At 36.1% G+C, this 22602-nt stretch overlaps 1 long non-coding RNA gene across 1 annotated transcript in view; it reads right to left on the bottom strand.

Annotated features, from left to right (window-relative positions):
- Positions 1-8779: 8779 nt before the first annotated feature.
- Positions 8780-22602, bottom strand: part of LOC141564862 (uncharacterized) — a 28106-nt gene continuing 14283 nt past the window's right edge. Inside the window, exons 2-5 of the long non-coding RNA XR_012488763.1 lie at positions 22182-22364; positions 15521-15932; positions 10699-10744; positions 8780-9075 (exon numbers count right to left, since the gene is read on the bottom strand). This is a non-coding gene — a long non-coding RNA (uncharacterized LOC141564862). The remainder of the gene's footprint in view (positions 9076-10698; positions 10745-15520; positions 15933-22181; positions 22365-22602) is intronic.

Genomic DNA, 22602 nt, shown 5'->3' with positions numbered 1-22602 from the left:
TGTCCAACTTTTGCCTCTAATTCAATGAGATAATAAGCTTATAGACACAAAGACTGTTAAAAAGTCATTGTCCATGAACTGAAGTGACCTGAATTGTGGAGGCTTATAAACCAACTTTATTAAAACAGAAAGTAGAATTCCTACTCTTCTCAATCTGGCTCTTTCATTTGGATGTTTTCCTATTGGCTGAGCTAGGAGCTCTTCTTAGAATCATTGAAGCTCAGAACTGGACAGGGGACTGAATGCTTTCTAACTTATATTTGAGCAAGAAATCCTTCTATAGCATGTCCACCAAATGACATCTAACTCTTTTGATTAACAGACTTCAAGGGGAAGGGACCTAGTACCTTCAATCCTTTCCATTTTGTCATAGTCCTAATTATCTGGATTTTTTTTAATCAAGCCTAAATTGATTCTTTTACAACTTCCATGTATTTTCCTTAGTTTTTATTCCTAGTTCAACAACCTTGCCTTTTCCCTCTCTCTTTCTCTCCCTTCTCTTCACTTCACCTTTCTTCCCCTCCCTTCTCTTCCCCTCTCCTCTCCTTTCCTCTCTTCTCCTCTCCTCTCCTTTTGTTACCTCAAGTGCTTTTTCTCTGTATTCACAGAATTTCTTTTAATATCTGAAAAAGCAATGGTTTTTTTCTCCTTGGTCAGAATTAATTCATTTCAGAATAAAAAACATTGTAGTTGAATTTCTGGAACATGGAGAGGCCCTTTGTCTTGTACTTCCCTCTAAGGCTGATCAAAATCTATACCTCTTGTCTTGAAAGAATTCTATGAATCAAGTTCTGGGTCAGAGGTGCCTATAGTCTATCTGGTGCTGGGCTGATGATGGATGTTGACTTATCCAAAACAGGACACCCCAGGCCATTTTCTACACTAGTTTGTTCATATGATGATAGGTTTAATTTGGGAGCTGGAAGGGATTTTAGAAATTATATGATCCTAGATATAGACCTCAGAGAACATCTAATCTAACTCCCTAAGTTTACAAGAAGTGATTTATCCAAGATAGAAAATGACAGAAATGGACTTGGATTCAAGTCTTCTGCCTCCAAATCCAGCACTTCCCCTCTGTGCCCTACTGTCTCTTTTCAAGGCAGGAAAGTGATACACAAACTGTTATCCATCTGTGCCTTCCCAAGTGTCCCAGCAGTTTAGCACTAATGTCCCAATCTGTCATATCATACTTTTCTTCTTGCTTTTTTTTCTTCGAGTGCCAGGAATTAACTCAGTGGGATCCTTTTCTGAAAAAAGAAATGAGAAGATAAGATATAGGGTGAAAATGATTTACTGGGTGACCAGGGAGGGGAAGGATGGTGGGATCAGGAATGAAAATTCCTTTCATCCCAAGGAGTCATTATGTTTTAGAGTCCAGAAGCAACTCAATTAGCAAGAGCATCTGGAGAGACAGCATATTAGAAATGAAATATTGAAATTTGAAATTAGGAGTCCTGATTTTTACTCCTTGGCTTAGATACTTAATAATCAAATGATCTTGGGAAATATTATTCACTCTGAATTCTTCATCTGTAAAATGGGGATACAAAAATTTGTATTATTCACCCATCTTGAGGAAAGTATTTTAAAGACCTTAAAATATTATATAAATGGGATTCATTATTAGTACTCTGAACACACAACAACCAAGATGGAAGGATTTCTACTGGGCAAGCCCAGACTGTAGAATCAATCTTGCCAACATTCTAAGAGGTGCCTGAGTAAATGGTTGGTTCTAAAAGGAGGCTTTGCTTTCCAGTGCTGGACAGTCTGTCTTTCATTCCCCCAACTCAATCACAGATCCTTCCTTCATTGACCAAATAGTCTATTTTCTTGAAAATAAATCTAATTGTCATATCTCTGCTCAAAAATTAGTAGTAACAGGAGCTAAAGACTCCTGTAAGAGTGGTGGTAGCAGGGAAAGAGAAAAGGAGACAGATGTGACAAAAATTGTTGATCTCACAAAAGTCAGCATTGGAAGCATCTCTACTCTGACATATAAAAGCACTCCTGTACTGTAATAAAGATCTTTTGCAAAGATATTGTAACTAAAATAGATATTTTAAACTGAGGATCTATTTTTAAAATTATATATTTTTAAACTTAATGGAATAAAGCATTTCTACAAGATAGATCTTTAAAAAATAAAAACATGAAGAATCCTCAGAAACAAACCCTAACTATCCAATTTTAAATTGATGTGGATGAGCGGGGCAAAAATTCATGATTTTAGAACACACAGGAGCAGAATTAAGTTTCATTCTAAAGATCTCCTCCCCCGCCCCCCCTTTTCCATACCCCACTGCTTATTCCTATTTTCTCTCTTCCAGGTCCTTTCAACCTCAGCCCTGGAATTTTCCAGGTTATTGCCCAAGAGAGATGGCTTTCAAAATCCCTGCTTATGAATATTTAGATGAATTGCTTTGATTTTTCCTGGGGTTAAAGCTTTGGTGTCTACTGACTTTGATATGGCCCTAGATTATGGGGCATAATCTAACCCACAAAGACTGGCAAAAATCACAAATGAGCTAGTTGACCTTACACATGCCCCCTTCTTCTCTCCCATCCATCCCATACCATTTTCCTTGCTCTTCTAGATTCATGGGTTGGTGAGTCCTGTTTCTTTATTTCCTTTTTCTCTTTCTGGAGCCCTTCTTAATTTCATCATATTGGCAAAATTTAACAGGTGGAGGAGGGGGATGTGTGGAAGAAAATCTAATTTACTGCTGCTGTGACTACAGTTATGAAATAAAGCTCTGATTTCATGATGGATCGATAACACTAAGGTTGGATTTAAATTATTAATAACAGTGAGAAATGTGCCTTAGCACTCTGTGAATCACCACACTCCTAAAGTTCTGGGTCTTTGGACTGTAATTGCGTGGAGGATTAAGATATTTAAAACAATTTTGCTGGAGTGCTTTTTCCAAGCATATCTCAGCTTTGTGTACCCGAAGGAAAGTGTACCATGCAAATCTTGTTGGCTGCTTTAAGAGATATAGTGGAGGAAGCCCAGGGGTGGGAGTGATGAATGTTCAAGTCCAGTCCCAGCTCTGGCCACCAATTCTGAACAAGGTCTTTGCAGGAGATAGAGGGAGGAGAAGGTGAGACTTTGGCTAAGTGGCTTCGCCTTTCTGTTCCTCAGTTTATTTAATTGTAAAATGAGGGAATTGGGCTAGGTGACACCTCCCCTGTTTTGAGTTCTATGCTCAGTTGAAGGTAAGAGAGGGGTTTTCACTATATACTTTCTTATTAATTAATTGTGTTACTCCTATAGCTCCAAGATTCCCAGGGCACTTGATAATATACAACCATGAGCAAGTCATTTAATCTCTTTCAGCCTCAGTTTCCTCATTTGTAAAATGGGAACACTTATAGAACCTACTTCAGCAGGTTATTGTGAGAATCAAGTGAGGTTAACATGTGTATAGCATTTTAAAATCTATATAAAAGCTAGTTATTATTATTATTACACAATCAACTCAACATCTATTATGTGTCACAAGCACTGGGGATACAATGACAAAAAATTTTATAGCCCTCCTCTCAAGGAGCTTACAGTCTGCTATAAATAGCTACTTAGAAACTCTGGCTCTCTAACGAAAGAATTCCTCCTAAAGCAATGTTAGTGTGCATCATGGGTTCTGATTATTTTTGTTAATCAACCAGTGATTTCATTAGAGAAGTACATTGTGTGTGTGTGTGTGTGTGTGTGTGTGTGTGTGTGTGTGTGCTGTGTGCTGTAGAAACTCTTTTCACCAATGCAAATTGGAGTACTCAATAATTTACAGTCTTTAGACTGATGTTTGAGGCACTGAGACTAGTCAGTTTTTCTTACCCCAATATAGGTCCTCTATCTCTTACCACAACCCATCTTTCCTCAACCACATTTATCACAGTATTTTGATACAGATACAGGCTTAAAATACTATCGATTTTTCTAGCATCACCTACAACTTTTTACTTCCCTAGGCCACAACAGAAATAAATCCCATCCTTTGGATGGCTAATGAAGCCCCACAACTCTACTTACCAGATTCATCTGACAACCATTCAGTTTGGGTTGAACAGCTAACAGAAGTTGACAGTCTCTCCTCTAATCTTGTGGATCCAAGTTGTGAAGAAGAGACAGAAGGAACTGGGATAGATAACAAAGAGCTGGACGAATTTCCAGTAAATAAAGAAGTGGAGGGAAGGGGAAACAACCTGTAGAGAAGGGGAACCAGATACAGGAATCTTAGTACTGCTAGGTAGAAAGAGCTGCAGAAGTTCTTAATGGCTCTCTAGTATTGGAACTAGTGCTCTTACAAAAGTGAGATGAGAAGTTGATCCTTCTGTGGGGAAGGGATGGAGAGGTAAAGACAACTAGATATTGCATCCCAGAGTGTGGGGCTTGAAGTCAGGAGGACTCACATGCAAATCCCTCAGATATTCTCTAGCTGAGAGACCTTGAGTTGAACTGCCTTAATTTATTCATCTGCAAAATAGGGATAATAATAACACCTTCCCTGTCACAGGGGTGTTATGAGCTTCAAATTAGTTTATTCATACATATTATGTGTAATAAATGTTTATTGACTGACTGAAGCTAATCAATTTCCCATACTCCCAATCACTGCCCCCATCTGCTTTAGGGACCTTTCTGCCTTACTCGGCAACTGAACTTGATTCATTCAGTTAAACAACCAAGTCAAACATTTATTAAGTGCTTACTATGTGCACTGATTCCTGCCAAAGCCCACACCTCCTTAAGTAGTTCTTCAAAATCTTTACCTTGATCAGAATGGATCCTGTTCAAGGAAGTCATATGTGACTGAGCAAAATACTTCTTCCATAGTAGTTTAGCAGCTATAGATTTTTCCTGACTTTTGGTTGGGCATAGTTTTGCATTCCAGAGCAAAGATTATGTCATCATAAGAATATGGCTAATATTCTAAACCCACAAACTCCAAAGGCTCACTGGCCTTTAGTCTCCAAATATGCAGCATGAATTGTTGGAACTTTACTCTTGAACACTTAAGGCCACAAGTATTATATTTCTTCTGGAGCTCTGCTGCTATTTGGATGGAATACAATCTGTGTCCTCTCAGCCAAAAGGTCCAAAGTTGTCATGTGATGCTTTTGTGGCAAAAAATCCAAATTCCATGAGCAGCACCAATGGCTTCTTTGTTTTATTTGTGTGAAGAGGAAAAGTCTAGGACAGCATTCCCAATTTAAATCTCAATCATTGTGTCTGCAGTAAGTTGTCCTCTAAGTCCCAGATCCTTAGTTGCATTTGAATGATTTTGTTTTCTCAAATATCATAGAATCTCTTCATTCCTTCCATAGGTTAGTTTCATCCACAATAGTCTTTCTTGGCTTAGAAAATGCATACTGACATATAGCTAACAAATGTGGTTACCCATTTCTGATGGGCAGCACCCAATTTGGTCCAAGAAAGAAAAAAAATCATTGAAATATCATCAGTCCATATTTGAAAATGAGCTCCATTCACATCATCTACAAACGTTTCAGTGGCAGTGCAATTCAAAGCCAGGAACTCCAATTCACATAAAGGATAATGAATCTCATTGTCAATAAGTCTTCTTATGGCATTCAATAGGTATCTGCTTTTCACCATTCTCAGCACAAGGTTGTTGCTAAGCCTTCTAGACTGATGTATATATATAAACTGAATCTTAGCAAAATCTGTATTTTATATTCTTTGACAGTGACTAGCTAGCTGATGAGTATGTCTCTCTTCTCTAAATCATTTCTCATTCCCCTATGAAATGCTATGTGACTCACATATTTGGCAAAGTCTCTATAGAACTGAAACTTTCAAATCAATAGCTTCAGTTTAGCTTCTTCTAGACTTTGATCAGTCTTTTCTCATGTTCTTCCAACATCTTCCAATTAGACCAACAGCATTAAGTAGTTCATGTATTCAGTCAGTGTTACACTTGAATTCCCATGTTCAAAATTTGAAAGTCTACAAATTACATCTTTCCAGACTTTTTCTATCCTACTGTTATAGTCAATGCATGTGGAATTTGGTTCTCTATGATGCTATTTTATTAACAATTCCTTTAAGTGGATCTTACATCTCTGATAATGCAATCTTTCCAGGTCATTTTTAAAGAAGGTCAGAAATTATCGATTTGAATTATGTGTGGTGCTCTTTGAGTTTAGCCTACATTGTACTCATGTCATGAGAACATGGTGGTATTTGTTTCTTTCTCAAGAGTTCCCTCTATTATTCAGGGATTGGAAGATCACCAAAGTAATATCTTTCTGAATCCACTTTTGAGTTGAATGATTCAGTGTTCATGTGATGCTTTATGTCACTGCTTGCCTCTGATTTCTTATAAAATTTATCACAGAAGACCTGGCTCATAAGGATATTTGGTATCAAAGTCTAGCTTACTACCCTGTGCTATTCTGCTAATTCTTGAATAGTTGGAGATGGTTCCAATAGATGTTAACCAACCAGAGATATTTACTGTTCCTGGATATACCAGTATCCCCCTTCTTGCTAAGATCTGTAGCTTTTTCAGAGAATTTCTAACATACTGTAGTCCAAATATGGATAGATGTTCAATTCACAGGTCCTTTTTTCTGTGCATAGGTTTCTAAGATATGTTTTGGCAATGCTTCTGAAAGAATGACTAGAATACAATGTCTACCTGAGATCCAATGTTCAGCACAACAGGACCCACAATAACTTCACAACTTTCTCTGCACAAGATCCTATGAGTCCCGGTGAAAATCATACATGAAAACTAGTGAGGAGGTCAAACTTGAGGTGTTTTGAGGGTCCAGACTGATCTCTGTCCTTGATCCTGTCCTAATTTATCTAAATTGGCCTGATTTTATTCAGCTGCTGATAAAATAAGGCCCAGTTCTACACTTAAGAGCACTCAGATATGAGTGGGCATCTGTCCTGTTCCTTCTACTCTGCTTCCCTTCTTCTTTTTTCCTCCTTCCCTCCCCTCCCTCTTTTTCTCTCACCTAACATCCCTCTCCTCTCCCTCCTCCCTCCCTCCCCCCTTTCCCTACTCCCTCCTTCCCTTCATTACTCCTTCCCTACCTTTCTCTCCTTCCTTCCTTCCTTCCTTCCTTCCTTCCTTCCTTCCTTCCTTCCTTCCTTCCTTCCTTCCTTCCTTCCTTCCTTCCTTCCTTCCTTCCTTCCTTCCTTCCTTCCTTCCTTCCTTCCTTCCTTCCTTCCTTCCTTCCTTCCTTCCTTCCTTCCTTCCTTCCTTCCTTCCTTCCTTCCTTCCTTCCCACACTCAATTTTTGTAAACATTCTATTGTTATGAAAGCAAGGTTCTGATTTCAAACAGCAAACCAGGTTGAATCCTGATCCCATGTACTCTCCATTTATCTTTCTTTTTTCACCACATCAGCCATCTATTTCTCACTATTGTAATATCTTTATGGCATGTCCTATTCAGAATTCAAATGGTTCTTTACTAGCTAGATTTGGCACTTCTCCTAAGGAGAATCTAATTGAACCTTTTGCTCTAATAGAGTTCTTTCATTAGCCTATATCCAGCTTGCTCTCTTTTTCCAGGTATTAACTCTCTTTCAAACATACATTTCTTAGAATCTTCAGACAATTCTTCTCTTGGCAAGAAAGTCTTGAGTGAGTTTCATTTCTCTTACTTCTTTTTCATTGAAGGGTTTGGTGACTAGTTTCTGGCTATTCTCCTCAACTCTTACTTCTCTAGGGATGGTACAGTATGTCACCCTGATTCAGGTAATTTAAAGAATTCTGAATGCCTCCATGAATTGCTTGGTAAATACTTCATATAATCCCCCTTAATTACTTACTGTTCTTTTGCTAAGTCACCCAAGGATTCCTCTATAACTTTGTTCTAGGTGTCAGAAAGTATTTCTAGTTCCAAAAATCTTTTCTTGGGAATTTAGTTCAAATTCTTTATGCCAACCAATCCTGTTAAAGATTTAACCCCCTTATTGTTCATTTTAGCTTAAATTGTACTCCCAATACACACAGCAATGTAATACATAAGTGAAATTCAAGCACACAAACAATTATAATACTAAATACATACTTCCTTCCACATCCAATATGAACACCATGTAGATTAAAAATACAATGAAACACATCAGTTCTGTTCAGAAGGGAATTCCCAGTAGGAAAAACCAAAATCAAAATAAAACAGAAAAGAAAAAAAAATTTTCTTTCAAAATTGTAAAATTTCTTCCAAATTTAATTTCCAGAGAAAGCTGCAGGTTATTTATAAGCAGACTTAAAACCCACATTTTAAAAAATCCTATATATCCCCCCCCCACATTTAACAACTAGCAGGAGGGCTCGGACTGGTAGTCCCATACTCACTCTAGCCATTATGTGTTTTGACCAACGTCAATATCTTCTATGGGAAATTGCCAAACTCTCTCGGGCTCCCTCTGACTCTAGTGGCATTTGTATTCTTAGCATAGGGATTTGGTATTTATAAATTTAGCTAATTTGATTCTTATGGCTCATGATATACACACATCATTCTACAATATTTTTTTCACTGTTGTATTTCAATGGAGATGATCTTAACAGTGTGTGTTTAACTGTACATAATTCTTTACTCATAATCATAGAATAAAGAAAGAAAAATACCCTAAAGTCATCAAAATAATCATTGAATAGTCTAAGAGCTTCTTCTAGACCTGAGAAGACCCATTTCTTTTAAGCCTGAATCCAAGCCCCCAAACACAACAGTTCAAGAAACAGTTCAGATGCTTTAATTCAAAACTATAAAAATTACAGGGAGGCAGCAAGCTGTGCCATTCACAATCTTGGAACCTCTTGGTTTCTCTTGGAAACCTCTTAGAAAGTTCATGTCCAGGCAATTAAAGGGACTCAGGACTTGAATTGCTCCAACCAATCACATTTCCCTGATGTCCACTGCTCTGTCTTCTTTGTTCTGGTCTCCTATTTCTGACAAATCCATTCGTGGCTCCCCTCAGTAGTGGCCCCCCATTATGGTCTTGCCATAGGAAATCAAAGTAGTCATGGGGCCAGAAGCAGACTTCATCTGTCATCTTGTCTTCCTCTCTCTCTTTTTTTCTTGTCTAAAAAAAAATTCACATTCTAACTTGCTGTGCTGTGGTGACCCCATTCCCATCAGCTTTTGGGGATTTTTGTATTGTATATTGAATTATATTAAAACTTTATGGGTAGGGCACAAGCATAGGAGTCATGGGGCTAATAGCTTCTTCTGTATCCCTACACCCTAGAGCAGAATAAGGATGGGGGTTACATGCCTTTTGCATTTATCACAGTGGCTATACAAATACTGGCCAATAAGAGATTCCTGATAAACACTTGTTGATCGACTATTGAATGTGGTCCTTGAAACATTGCTTGATGTCCCCCTTCTGTCTCTATTGTCAGATTGCAAGTTTTTTGTCAGCAGACATTTGTTTTCCATTTCCTTTGTCCCTCATCTGCCCCATTAAATGTTCTGGAAGACCCTCTGTAAGTATGGCTGACAGATTGATATGATTTGTTGTCATCATAAAGTCTCTATGGCCTGTGCAGCTTCTTACTACTTGGTAGGAGGGAAGTGTTTCTGTAATGCTGACTGGGCAGTGTGGAAGACAAAGTGTGATTATCTGTATTGGGCAAATAGGGAATATGCCTGCTAACTTAAGATACTCTTTTCAGATAGGAGAGGGACCCAGGTGGGCTTACCTGTGGATGGATGGTTAAATGCCCTAATACATGCAAGGGCAAATAGGATTTTAGGATTGGGAAGGGAGAGTTTTTTGTTTTAGTCTTCTATTAGGGGCAAACCTAGGGCTATAATTCTGTAAGTGCAAGTTTAAGAATGGAATTCATGTACAGAGGTAAGAAAACTGGGGGACAGGGTTGGGGAGGTACCTTTAGAAAGAGTGTGTGGATTGGGATTTGGGAGGATGGGGGCATTTTTTGGAGGGGGTTGTGAATTATGGAGAGAGAAAATAAGGTAATAGGGACAAGGTAAAAAAAGAAGCTGAGAAAAAAATAAAAACATGAAAGACAATTTATAAATAATAATTATAACTTTGAAGTGGATTAAATGAGATGCTTACAAACCACAGAATGGTTACAAAAAAAGGAGGCTGCTTTGCCTTAATATAGCAGTTATATGCTACAAAAATATAATGGCATTTGGATCCTCTGGACTCAGTGTCTCCTTGTCTTCATTTGGTAATATTGGATCAGAAAGTCAGCATATGATGACTTATATGGTTTTTCAGAAATAAAGTTGGAGAGGCCCCAATTCTACTAAGGTAGAAATTTTAAAATGTCTTTACATGACTAGGAAGCTGTACCCAAAGAGTCAGAGGCTTTTAGGGAAAACTAATCCCTATTTCAGAAAAATGACATCCCATCACTGTATGACCTTTTTCTCATTCCCCTTCCCCAGCCCTTATCTACTAGCTCACTTTAGTAGTCAAGGTAACTTATGCCCCTTGACATATTTTTACTTTTTGTACTCTGTCTGTTCTGATGTTACTTGACTTTGGCTTTTAGGCAGAAGCAGGGATGATGAATGCCCAAAAGATCATCACTTTTGTAAAGCTTATAATTTCTGGGTTGTTAATCTTCCCTGTTCAGGTGTAGGTCTTTAGGTCTTTAGCACTTTATCCCTGCAGCATTGAAACTAAGTTTTAAAGGCAACTGGATTAAATAGAATGGAGAAACATTACCCTGATGTTACTTTCATGACACTTTTCAATTTTTCTTTGTAGTCCTCTGTAGGGGAGAAAAAAGAGAGAATGTTGAGAAATTATCTTTCTTTCTATTAAAAAAAATCCCAACATGTCACATATGTGGGAATGGGAGTGGGAAAGATAAATTTATTATAATTTTTATCTGTCAGAATGCCAAGCATTAGAATAGACAATGCCATGGTAGTAAGATTTTCACAATTTAAAGATCTTTTAAAAATGATTAAGTTGGAAAATTTCACTTAAAAAAGTAAGTAGTGTCTGAGAAGATGCTCTTCAAGAAATGATGGGTATCTCAAAGACAAAGCTACTTTGCTTCCCCATTTGGTTATCATCAGGGACTCTGACTCCTTCTATCACCAGATAATGTGCTCTCTGGGCTGTGAGAAATGCTTGGGTTGGGTTGAAAATTCTTTTCTGAAAGTCAGTATGCTTCCCCCCCCCACCTTTTTGGTGACCAGGGTTTTTGCCCTGAATACACCAGGAATTTCTTGCACACATAAAATAACATGTGATATGTATAGTCCCATTGCCATAAATCAAAGAAGTATAATTTTAGAAGTGGAAACAACCTTAGAGAATCATCTTAACTTGCAGCTGAAACTCTCCACAGGGGTTTTCTCCCTATTAGAAGGTAAGAGCAAAGACTGTCTCTGTCTTACTTTTCTATTTGTTTATCCAGAGCTTATCACAAGCATATAGTAGGCACTTAATAAGTAAATAAATAAATCATTTATTCATCTAATATCCTTTCATTTTACCTGAAAGGCTATGACAAGAAAAATGGCTTGTCTAAGGTCATATGGATAGCAATACAAATAAGATTTAAATCCAGGTTCTCTGACCATAAAAGCAGTGCTCTCTCCACTGTTCCATAGCTGCCTCTCCATAAAGCCTCTCTTTTGTATATCAAGGAGGTAATATTAATTAGTCGGTATAGTTTAGGGTAGTTAGGTGATGCCATATTGCATAGATTTCCAGGCTTGGAGTCAGGAAGATGAATCTTCCTGAGTTCAAATCTAGCCTCAGATGCTTACTAGATGTGTGACCCTGTAAGAGTCCCTTAACCCTGTCTGCCTCAGTTTCCTCATCTGTAAAAAAAAAGGAGCTGGAGAAGGAAATGGAAAACCACTCCAGTATCTTTGCTGAGAAAACCTCAAAAGGGGTTGTGAAGAGTTGGAATGATCAAAATAACTGAACAATCACAAAACAGGTTAGGAAATCTGAGCTTTGTTAAAGTTCTATTTCTGGGAAAGAACTTTTAACCATATTTTCTTAACCTTGTTTTGCCATTTCTGTAGACACCTTTTTTCCTCAGGAAAAGCACCCTTGTAGTTCTGAACCTTAGGAAAAGCACACTTTTTTTTTGAAGAGCTTTTTTTTTTTTTGAAGAGGACCAATGTCGTCACATGTTTTTTGTGTTTTTTTGTGTTTTTTTTTGAAGAGGACCAATGACATCACAAGTTGATGTCTTGACTTGCATGTGAATTGTGGGGTGAAAGGAAAGGAAAGATATGACCCAGAATGCTGTGTGATCTTGGGTCAGCTATTTAACTTCTCCAAATCTTACTTTCTTCACTGAAAAAATGAAAGGATTGAATTAGGTGATCTTTAAATTCCCTTTCACGTCTAATATTCAAAGAATTCAGAATTTATGTCTGTTATTGTTCCCTCTGTTCCTCAATCTCCTGTTTCTTTCCATTATACTTTGCTAGTTATTATAATAATTATAATTATTATTATTAATTGTTATTGTTGCTATTAGATTAAGAGATAGGAGACCTGTGATTAAATATTACCACTGACAATTACATGGATAAACCACTTAACTTTAATCAACTCCAGGAAGTTCTTTAAGCTATATAAGAGAAGGATTGAGATCTGCATCAATGAAGGGAGTTTTTGTCCTGTGTTTTCTGAAATCATGGGTCTCTACCATATCGACATAATGTACATAATGCCAACTGGGATAATGGCAATTGGCATAGTGGCCAATGCCATAAAGCACTAGCAAATACTCTCAAGATATTTAAGCAGATAAAAAAAAGAAGTTTAGGTTTAAACAAGAATATAAATAGGTAATCATGGATCTCATTGGATGATCATATTCATAGAGTGGTGATTAAGAATTAATGTCAACCCAGAGTGAAGTCTTGGATAGATTGCTACAGTGGCTCTACTCTTATTCCTTTCTATTTGACATCTTAATCCATGACTTGGTTTAAGGCAAGATAACCCAATCAGTAGATGATTCAGAGTCAGGAGGAAAAGATAATTCCTGGGATATGTTAGAATTGGGCTTCAAAAAGATCTCAACAAGCAACAAAAATAGAAAATCCCTAGGCATTAAAATTATATTCAATAGGGACTAATATAACAATTTCCAATTGGATTAAAAATTAACTATAAATGACCAGGATGAAGGTGATAGGAATGAACAACAATTCCTATTAAAAGATCTTAGGATTTTATTAAACTGCAACCTCAAAAAAGTTGATAGAGTGACATGACAGCCAAAAAAACCTAATGTAATCTTAAACATAATATATATAATAAGAGAAGTCCTATTGTATTCTGTTTTAGTCATATCACATCTAAAATATAATGTTTAGTTCTTAATCCTGGCAAAGTCACTGAACAAGCTGAAGAATGTCAAGGTAATAAAAGATTACCAGAACCCAAAGAAATATTGTACAAAGAATGAGGGAAGGAACTGGGCATGATGTTTTGCCTGGAGAAAAGAAGAATTAAAAGAATTAAAACAGGATACTTCTCTATATAAAGGGTAGATTTGTAGAGAAAACTCTCTAGAAGGGTGAGATATGTATAGAGGAGTCTATGAAAAGCCTAGATCTGTATAGGGAAGTGACATATATAAGAGTCAGAGCTATGTAGAAAAAAATTTTCCTTTATTAGAAAAACATCCTAATAATTATAAGTGTCCCAAAGTTGAATGGATAATCTTAGGAGATAGTGAGTTAGTCTGCAAATGGAGGCTAGAGCTCTACTTTTTAGGGAAATTGTAGAAGGGATTCCTACTTCAGAGATGGATTGGACTAGCTGACATCTAAAGTCCCTTTCAATTCTGAGATTCTACAATTCAAAATATCCTGGGAGGCCTTGCTATATAAAGGAAAGCTATGGTAAATCCTTTTGCAAGGTCACGAATCCTATCATAAATTCCTTACCAACTTAATATGTTTTATAAATTTTGAAGGATTTTTTAAAGTACATATTGAATTTTCCTCCAGCAAGGCATAGCTAAATGTAGTTTTAAAGGCATTTTAATCTTACCTATAGTTTATCAACCTCCTTTCCCTTACCAGCAAGACATTTATTTTTGAGATTTCTGCTTTATATCCAATTCTGGTCAGTTGAAACTCTTGTATTTGTCCTGCTCCAGAGGGGGATCTATTTACAAAGATATGGCTCACGGGGGTATATGTTAAGAATGCCTGATTCCACTCTGTATAGGAGAAAACCTCTGAATGCTACTTTTATGTTTCTGAATTAGGCTTGGAACGCAAGCAAGATGGATATTAGTATTCTGAAGAGCAATTTCTGGCTAGACTAGCACAGAAAATATAGTACTTTTCTCACCTTCTATCTAACCCCCTGAAGTGATCAGGCTGACCTAAGGCCATACCTATTTATATAATAGTAATATCCCTTGAATGAAGAAATTATGGTGCAGCAGAAAGAGTTCCAAACATGACAGCTAAGTCATTTAATTTCTCTGAATCCCAACCTCCTCACCTAGAAATGGACATATCCACAAAGGTGATAGTGATGATAATATTACTATTTGTCCTATCTACTTATCTCTTCCTTGGGTCTTTGTAAGGAAAGTCTTTATGAACTAAAATACCATATAAATGTGGATTGCAAATATTTTCCAGATTGCATAAAGCCAAGAAGAGAATTCTATTTTTTAGCTTGTGCTCTGAGTGTATCATGTGTATCATGGACCATGTAGTAACCATGTTTTGCTGCTGAGGAAGTATCAAAATAACCTGTGAAGAAATAAGTACCACTGATTTTCCAATTGCTCATGGTGGCAGTGAGCATACATTAGATATTTCACTCTCTCAGCCTCCAATAAAGAAGGCAGACATATGTTTTGGAAGAAATGGATCTAAAATCCAATTTTTCCCAATATATAACTGCTGTATTTCTTGAGGTATTAGGTGTTATGGATGGAGGGGATGGGTTAGTTTTAAAATCAAGAAAAATCAATTATGCTCTGACAGTTTCAGAGTACACAAAGTCATTTGACCAGTCAGTTCCACAGGCAACTGTCTAATATTATAACTTATGGATAAATTATGAGTTTGTATTGATGAAGGGAGTTACTCATTAATAAAGATATATATATATACATATATGCAAATACACAGAGATAATCATAAATATATGATACAGAAATATATATGTATTCCTAATTAGCAACATTTCCTTCAATCGTTTTAAACTATTTGCTTAATAATATTATAATATTAACAATAATATAATAATATCATTATATTATGTTATTGTTAATAATGTTAGCAACAATAAAATAATAATAAAATTTGCTACTGTTGTTTCCCAAGAATATATCAGCCCTATAATGAGTGAAAGATCTTGAGCATAAATTGCTTTTTCCTGGAAAATAAAAGGTCTTCTAAGAAATGCTAATTGATGTTGACAAATATTTGCCTGATTATTATGTGGCTGTTTGTATTATTGGTTATTTTACCCGTGAAGCCCTTTGTGGCTGCAACAAGACTTGGGGATATTTTTTATTAGTGATTCTTCTTACCTTCTTCTGTCTTGAATGAAATGAATGCTGGCATTGATGAGGTTTTAAGTGGTAGATTAGTACTTCTCATTGGAGGGAAAGACAAAGAGGGCAAAGTGAAGGCATTGGGAGATGAAGAGGCTGAGGAAGAAGAAGATTGAGATGGAACGACTTGATCATTGGTTAGAAATTCTAGCTTCCGAATTTTTTCAGTTCTGGATTTTTCTTTTTCTTCTTTTGTCACAGAGATTTCAGGAAGCAACTTTTTATATTCTTTATCTGCAAAATTTTCCGTTGAAGAAGTTGGAGAACTAAATGTTAGTTTATGAGAAGAAGGGTGTACATTAATTGGTAGGAACTTCTTGTCAGACATGTTGGCAAATTACTACACAAACAGAAAACTTCAGTCACTGGAGAGCTCACATCATAGTAACTGAAAAAGAGAGGAAAACAAAGTATCATTCATCATTGATCAGAAAGCAGTATATGGCTTTAGGTGTATGTATTTATTTTTATTTTTATTTCTTTTATTTTTAATTTATGAAATAAACAAGCATTTTCATAACATTGTGTAATAAAAATGATTGTAAATAATAGTGCAAATCTGTTTTGGAAATTTTTCTCTTCCTTTTAAATAAATAATAACATTATCACATAAATGTTTATTTCTCCCTCATTTTTTTTCTTTCCTCTCTTCCCTAGAATGGCTACCATTAGATACAAATGTGTATGTAAATGTAAAAATCATTCTACAAATACTTCTTTTTGTCAATTCTTTTTTTTTCATGCAGATAATGTCTTCCTTCACATGTTTACAAGTTAATGTCTGTTCATAATAGTCAAAATGATTTATTCACTCAAAGTTGTTCTTAAAACAACATTACCATTATTGTATATAATGTTCTCTTGGTTCTGTTTATTTCTTTCTTCATTATTTCATGCAAATATCTCCATGTTTTACAAAGATCATTGAACTCATCATTTGTTATAGCACAATAGTATTCTATCACAATCATACACCACAATTTATTTAGTTACTCCTCAGTTGATGGGCATCCCTGCAGTTTCCAGTTTTTGACACCACAAAGAGAGCCGCTATGCTTTAGAATGTTTAGATTCTTTTCCTTTTTCCCTGATAATCTTTGGAAGTAGACTTAGTAGTGGTATTGCTGGGTCAAAGGGTATAATATTATAATAACTCTTTGGGTATAATTTACTCTCTAAAATGTTTGGATCACTCCACCAACAATGAATTAGAGTCCCAAATTTTCCACATCCCTTCTTACATTTGTTGTTTTCCCCTCCAATCATTTTAGTAAGTCTGGTAGGTATAAAATTATATCTCAAGATTGTTTTAATTTACATTTAATTGTTAATGATTTAGATCAGTTTTTCACAAGACTACAAATTGTTTTGATTTCTTCCTTGGAAAACTATCTATTTATATCCTTTGACTATTTACCAATTGGATAATGACTTGTATTCTTACAAATTTTACAAAGTTCTTATTAAAACTTTTTTTCAAAGTTATTATTTATTTGAAATATAAGACCTTTTTTTAAAACTGTCTATAAAATTTCCTTCCAATTTTCTGCTTTCCTTCTAATTTTGGCTACATTTGTTTTATTTGTACAAACATCTTTAATTTAATTTAATCAAAATTATCCATTTTATACTTCATTCTGCTCTCAATCTTTTGTTTATTCACAAATCGTCGACCTATTCATGAGTATATGTTTCATGTTCTTTAAATTTTCTTGTACTATCTCTTTTTATTTCTAGGTCATGCATCCATTTTTACCTTGATTTGATAAGGACTATGCATGGTTTCTGCTATATTGCTTTCCAGTTTTCCCAACAATTTTTTTTTAACAAATAATGGATTCTTACTCCAAAGCTTAAGTCTTTACACTTGTCAAACACAAGGTTGTTATATTTGTTACCATAAATTATATGACTGCTCTGTTCCACTGATCTATCTTTCTATTTATTTATGTTCATTCAGTAATAATGTGAGGGCTCCATGTGTGTTCAGAGCATTAGCTAAGAGCTCTAGGAAAGATACCAATGAAATAAAAAGTATGATATCCCACCTCCACTAATACAAGAAATCACTTGAAAGATGTAATTATATACACAAAATATTGCTACTCAGTCTTACTCTAAGTGAAGCAAATAATATAGAGCAGATGAAAAGGAGTAGCTTATGGCATAGAGGAAGTAACTGTAAAGGCAATGAATCTTAAAGTTATAAGAGACTTCAGAAACATCAACATTTTTGCAGATAAGGAAACAATTCTAGAGAGTCTGAATCTCCACTGGATTCCTCTTAGCTCTTCCCTATATCCCTTAAAGACCTATTCATTGCCAGTAAGGGACTCATTGAGAAAGCTAGTACACAGTTCCAGCTTTGGAGTCAGGAAGACTCATCTTCCAGAGTTCAAATGTGTCCTCAGACACTTTCTAGCTGTGTGATCCTGTGCAAGTCACTTAACCCTGTTTGCCTTAGTTTCCTCATCTGTAAAATGAGATGGAGAAGGAAATAGCAAACCATTCCTTTGCCAAGAAAACCGCAAATGGGATCACAAAGGGACTTCTAAGAGATATTTTCGGTACTCTGAGGCAATAGTTCTCAAAAGTGTGGTCCATGGAATTCTGGAGGTCCCCAAAACCGTTAAGAGCTTTGTGAAATTAAAGCTATTTTTCATTACAATCCTAAAATGTTACTTGCTTACTAAAATACTACTCCCTTTTCCAACTACATATCTGTATGAAGTCAAATTCTCTTAATGTACTTCAACCAAAATGACATCACAATTCAGTGAATGCAGAAGCAGATATGAGAATTCCTTTGTCTTCTTTTTAGTTAGATATTAAAGAGATTTGCAAAAATATATAAAATAATGCTACTCATCTCCCTAACTTTTTTGATTCATAAAATAGTTATTTTTCATAAAATATGTAATTTGTGACACGTAATGGGTTTATTGTTATAATTTTAAAAATCGATAGTTTTTTTTTTGTTTTGTTTTTTCTTTTTCTGAGGCTGGGGTTAAGTTACTTGCTCAGGGTCACACAGCTAGGAAGTATTAAGTGTCTGAGACCAGATTTGAACTTGGGTCCTCCTGAATTCAGGGCTGGTGCTCTATCCACTGTGCCACCTAGCTGCCCCTATTATTTTAAAATAAACTAACAACACCTACATATAATTTTAAAGTTTTAATTTCTAATAAGGTAAATATTTCTTTTTTTTTTTTTTTTTTTTTTTGAGGCCGGGGTTAAGTGACTTGCCCAGGGTCACACAGCTAGGAAGTGTTAAGTGTCTGAGACCAGATTTGAACTCGGGTCCTCCTGAATTCAGGGCTGGTGCTCTATCCACTGTACCACCTAGTTGCCCCCTAATAAGGTAAATATTAAAAGATATAACCTAGAAGTGTTTTTTTTTGGGGGGGGGAGAAAGAGGATAATAATTTCAGTTTGGAGTATGTTGATCTTGAGAAGTCTATGAAGCATACAGATCAAAACACCTAAAATACAGTTTGTAATACAGGGCTGGAAAGTTAAGACAATTCAAGAATTGCCTAATTATGGTAGCCACCTACAAAGAAATAATATTTAAACTTATGAGAATTGATGAGATTATCAAATAATAATGAAGATAATAAAGAGAAGGTTCAGGACAGATCCACAGTTCATGGGCATGACATGGATAATCTGACATAAGAGAGCAGCAAGGATAAAATGCCAAGCCCCAGCATCAAGAAGACTCATCTTTCTGAGGTTAAATCTGGCCTGAGATGCTTACTAGCTTTGTGACTTTGGGCAAGTATGCAGTTTCAGTCAAACAGAGAACTGTTGAAGGCTTAGCTTAAAAAGACCAAGGTCTCTCATTGTATCCAGGGCCATCTCCAGTCGTCCTGAGCCATACATGGCCACTGGACCCAGATGGCTCTGGAGGGGAAAGTGAGACCCTTGCAGAGGAGAAAGGAGACCTTGCACAGCTCAACTTTCAATTCACTTGAGTGTCATGGCATTACCTCCCTAATGTCATACTCATCGAGAATGACGGACAAACAACAAGGATCCTGTTTGTCTTATCCCTGCTTGCCTCAATTTCCTCATCTGTAAAATGAGCTGCAGAAAGAAATAGCAAACAATTCCAATATTTCTGCCAAGAAAACCCCAATTGGAATCATGACATATCTTAAAATGACTGAACAAATTGAAAAGGCAACCATGCAAATTACTGAGAGTTATTATTTTATTTATTTATTTATTTAATTAATTTTTGCTGCAGCAAATGAGGTTAAGTGACTTGTTCAGGGTCATACAGCTAGGAAGTATTAAGTGTCTGAGGCCAGATTTGAACTCAGATACTCCTGTCTTCAGGGCTGATGCTCTATCCATGCTCTACCTAGCTGCCCTCAAAAGTTATTTATCTTTTACCAATTTTATAGATGAGATAAGGCTGATAGACATTCTGCGATTTGCTTAGGGTCACAGAGTTGGAAAGTAAGTAGACATTCTCACTCAGATCTTCTGAGCTCCATGTCTAGTGTTTTGTTTTTTGCCTACTGTGCCACCCAAGCGCTTAAGTGAGCATGAGAAGGGAATTTATCAGATAGCAAAAATTTCTTCAAATTCTAAATAATAAAGCAGCATTCATCCAGGATTTAACTCTTGCTTTTATCTCCTGAGGAGCAAAGATTCCCTTTATAACTGAATTGATTAGCAATAGTGACCAAGTAAGAACTACACTGAGTTTTACTGTCATTTCCAAAAAAATCTATAGTAAAATAAAAGTCTCAAGGGCATTTACTAGCTGCATGAGCTTGGATGTATCATTTTCCATTTCTTTCTGTATGTAATGAGAGAGTTGGACTAAATGAGCTGTCTTTTTTCTTCCTTTTGGTTTGATTATCATGACTAAGTCCTAGTTTATCAGTACATGGAAAACATAACTATCTACAAAACATCAAGATTATTTTCTGCTAAGAAAAAAGTTTTCCCATTTAACTTGCCAAGGTCCCTAAAACTCCCTATTGTCTAGTCACTACTTTGTTTTTTCTACCCATTTAATAGCATTTTATTTCTTTCTAAATATATGTAAAGATAATTTTCAATATTCACTTTTATAAGATTGGTTTTCCAATTTTTTCTCTTTCCTTCCCTTCCCAATTTCCTCAAGATAAGAATTTCTGATATAGGTAATACTATGGTCATGTTAAATATATTTTTACATTAGTCATGTTGTGAAAAAAGAATTAGAAAAAAGGAAAAACCATGAGAAACAAAATAAACCAAAAAAAAAGTGAAAATAATATGCTTTGTTCTTTCTCTGGATATAAATGGCTTTTTTATTACAAGTCTATTGTAATTATCATTATATCATTATATCTCTGTGAAGAGCAAAGTCTATCAAAGTTGATTATCACATTGTGTTGGTGTTGCTGTATATATGATGTTCTCCTGGTTCTGCTCATTTGATTCAACATGAGTTCATGTAAATCTTTCCAAGTTTTTCTGAAATTTGCCCATTTTTTATAGCACAATAGTATTCCATTACATTCATTTACCACAATTTGTTCAGTTGTTCCTCATATGATGAGCATCCATTCAGTTTCTAATTCTTTATCCTCACAAAAGAACCTCTCTAAACATTTTTGGACATATGGGTCTTTTTTATGATATAGGTCCAGTAGTAGTATTGCTGGATCAAAGAGAATACTGATCACTACTACTTTGGATAAAGGCACTGGGTCTAGAAGACTTTTATTAATGCCATTCTCTTTCCCTGTTGCCTTCCTTTGCTACACTTGGGCCAGCAAGAGTGAAAAATTCCTAGCTGTATACTCTGAGAGATTATCCACTGAGCTATGGGAGAGTGGCTAGCAGACTGTTCTAGACCCCTGATAGGGGTATTAAAGCAAAGCCACTTCATCTAATGCATGTTTATGTATCAGGGTTCTTCCACTTCATATTTTTAATTGCTTACGGTGAAAGATCAAGATCAGTTTGTCTTATCTTCAGCCTGGAACTATTTATCAGTGGCAGACTGTGTGCAAGTGTTTTCCAGCAAGATTATTGTTTTTATCTTTTTGAGTCAGACCACTCAAATACAGCATTCAAAGTTTTAAAAGTTCAAAAATCAGCAGCAGAAGGCTCACTTATCAGTTGCACCAGCATCTAGAAATCCTCTCTTTTGGCTTGGAAGCTGGGGAGCAAAATCACTTCATAAGAATGGCAACAAAGCTCCTCTCATATCACAGAGCCGGCAAGAAGACCCATATTCTCAGTATGTCAATATAAAATTGCATAAAATATAGATAATGAGACAAATCTGAATGCCCGAAGATATATTTGATCTCAAAGCTATCTCACCAACATAGGCTGCTCATGCCTAGAATGATCTTTTATGGAAGGCTACTCATTCAAAAGGGGAAGCTAGATGGCCAGTGTGTAGAGGGTTGGATCTAGAGTCATGAAGGCTAATCTGTCTGAGTTCTAATCTGTCTTCAGGCACCTACTAGCTATGGGACCCTGGACAGTCACTTAAACTTGTTTACCTCAGTTTCTTCAACTGCAAAATGAACTAGAGAAGGAAAAGTCTTTACCAGGAGAACCCCAAATAGGGTCCCGAAGAGTTGGACACAACTGAAACGACTAAAAAACAATGACAAACCTCATTTAATAGGCTTCCAAGGACATTGCACTTTCCTAATTCTGTCTCTGACCACAGATTCTTTGTCTCTTTAGCTGTCTCCTTAGCTCCTTTAGTCTCCTTACTTTGGTTCTTTAATTTCAGGCATCCCAAAGGCATCTGCCCTTAGCCTTTATCTCTTCTCTTTCTTCCCCATGTTCATATCTGTAAAGGAAAAGGATTTCATTATATGACCGACTGTTAAGGTCTCTTTCATCCGCAGCTCTTCTGCTCCTAGATAGCAGGGCTGGGACTTTAGCCATTTATTCTCCAACTTTAAGAACAGGATTCTTTCCACAAACGGTGTTCTTTTCCTCCTCTGGGTGCTTAGCACAGCAGGCATTTGATACCTGTTTATTGTTGACTCTGTCGAACAGATTCCCAGGGTGGGTGCAAACATCTG

This window comes from Sminthopsis crassicaudata, chromosome 3 (genome assembly GCF_048593235.1).
Source record: "Sminthopsis crassicaudata isolate SCR6 chromosome 3, ASM4859323v1, whole genome shotgun sequence".
NCBI lineage: Eukaryota > Metazoa > Chordata > Mammalia > Dasyuromorphia > Dasyuridae > Sminthopsis > Sminthopsis crassicaudata.
Note: the sequence above shows the minus strand (reverse complement) of the source record. Positions and strands in the feature narration are given on the sequence as shown.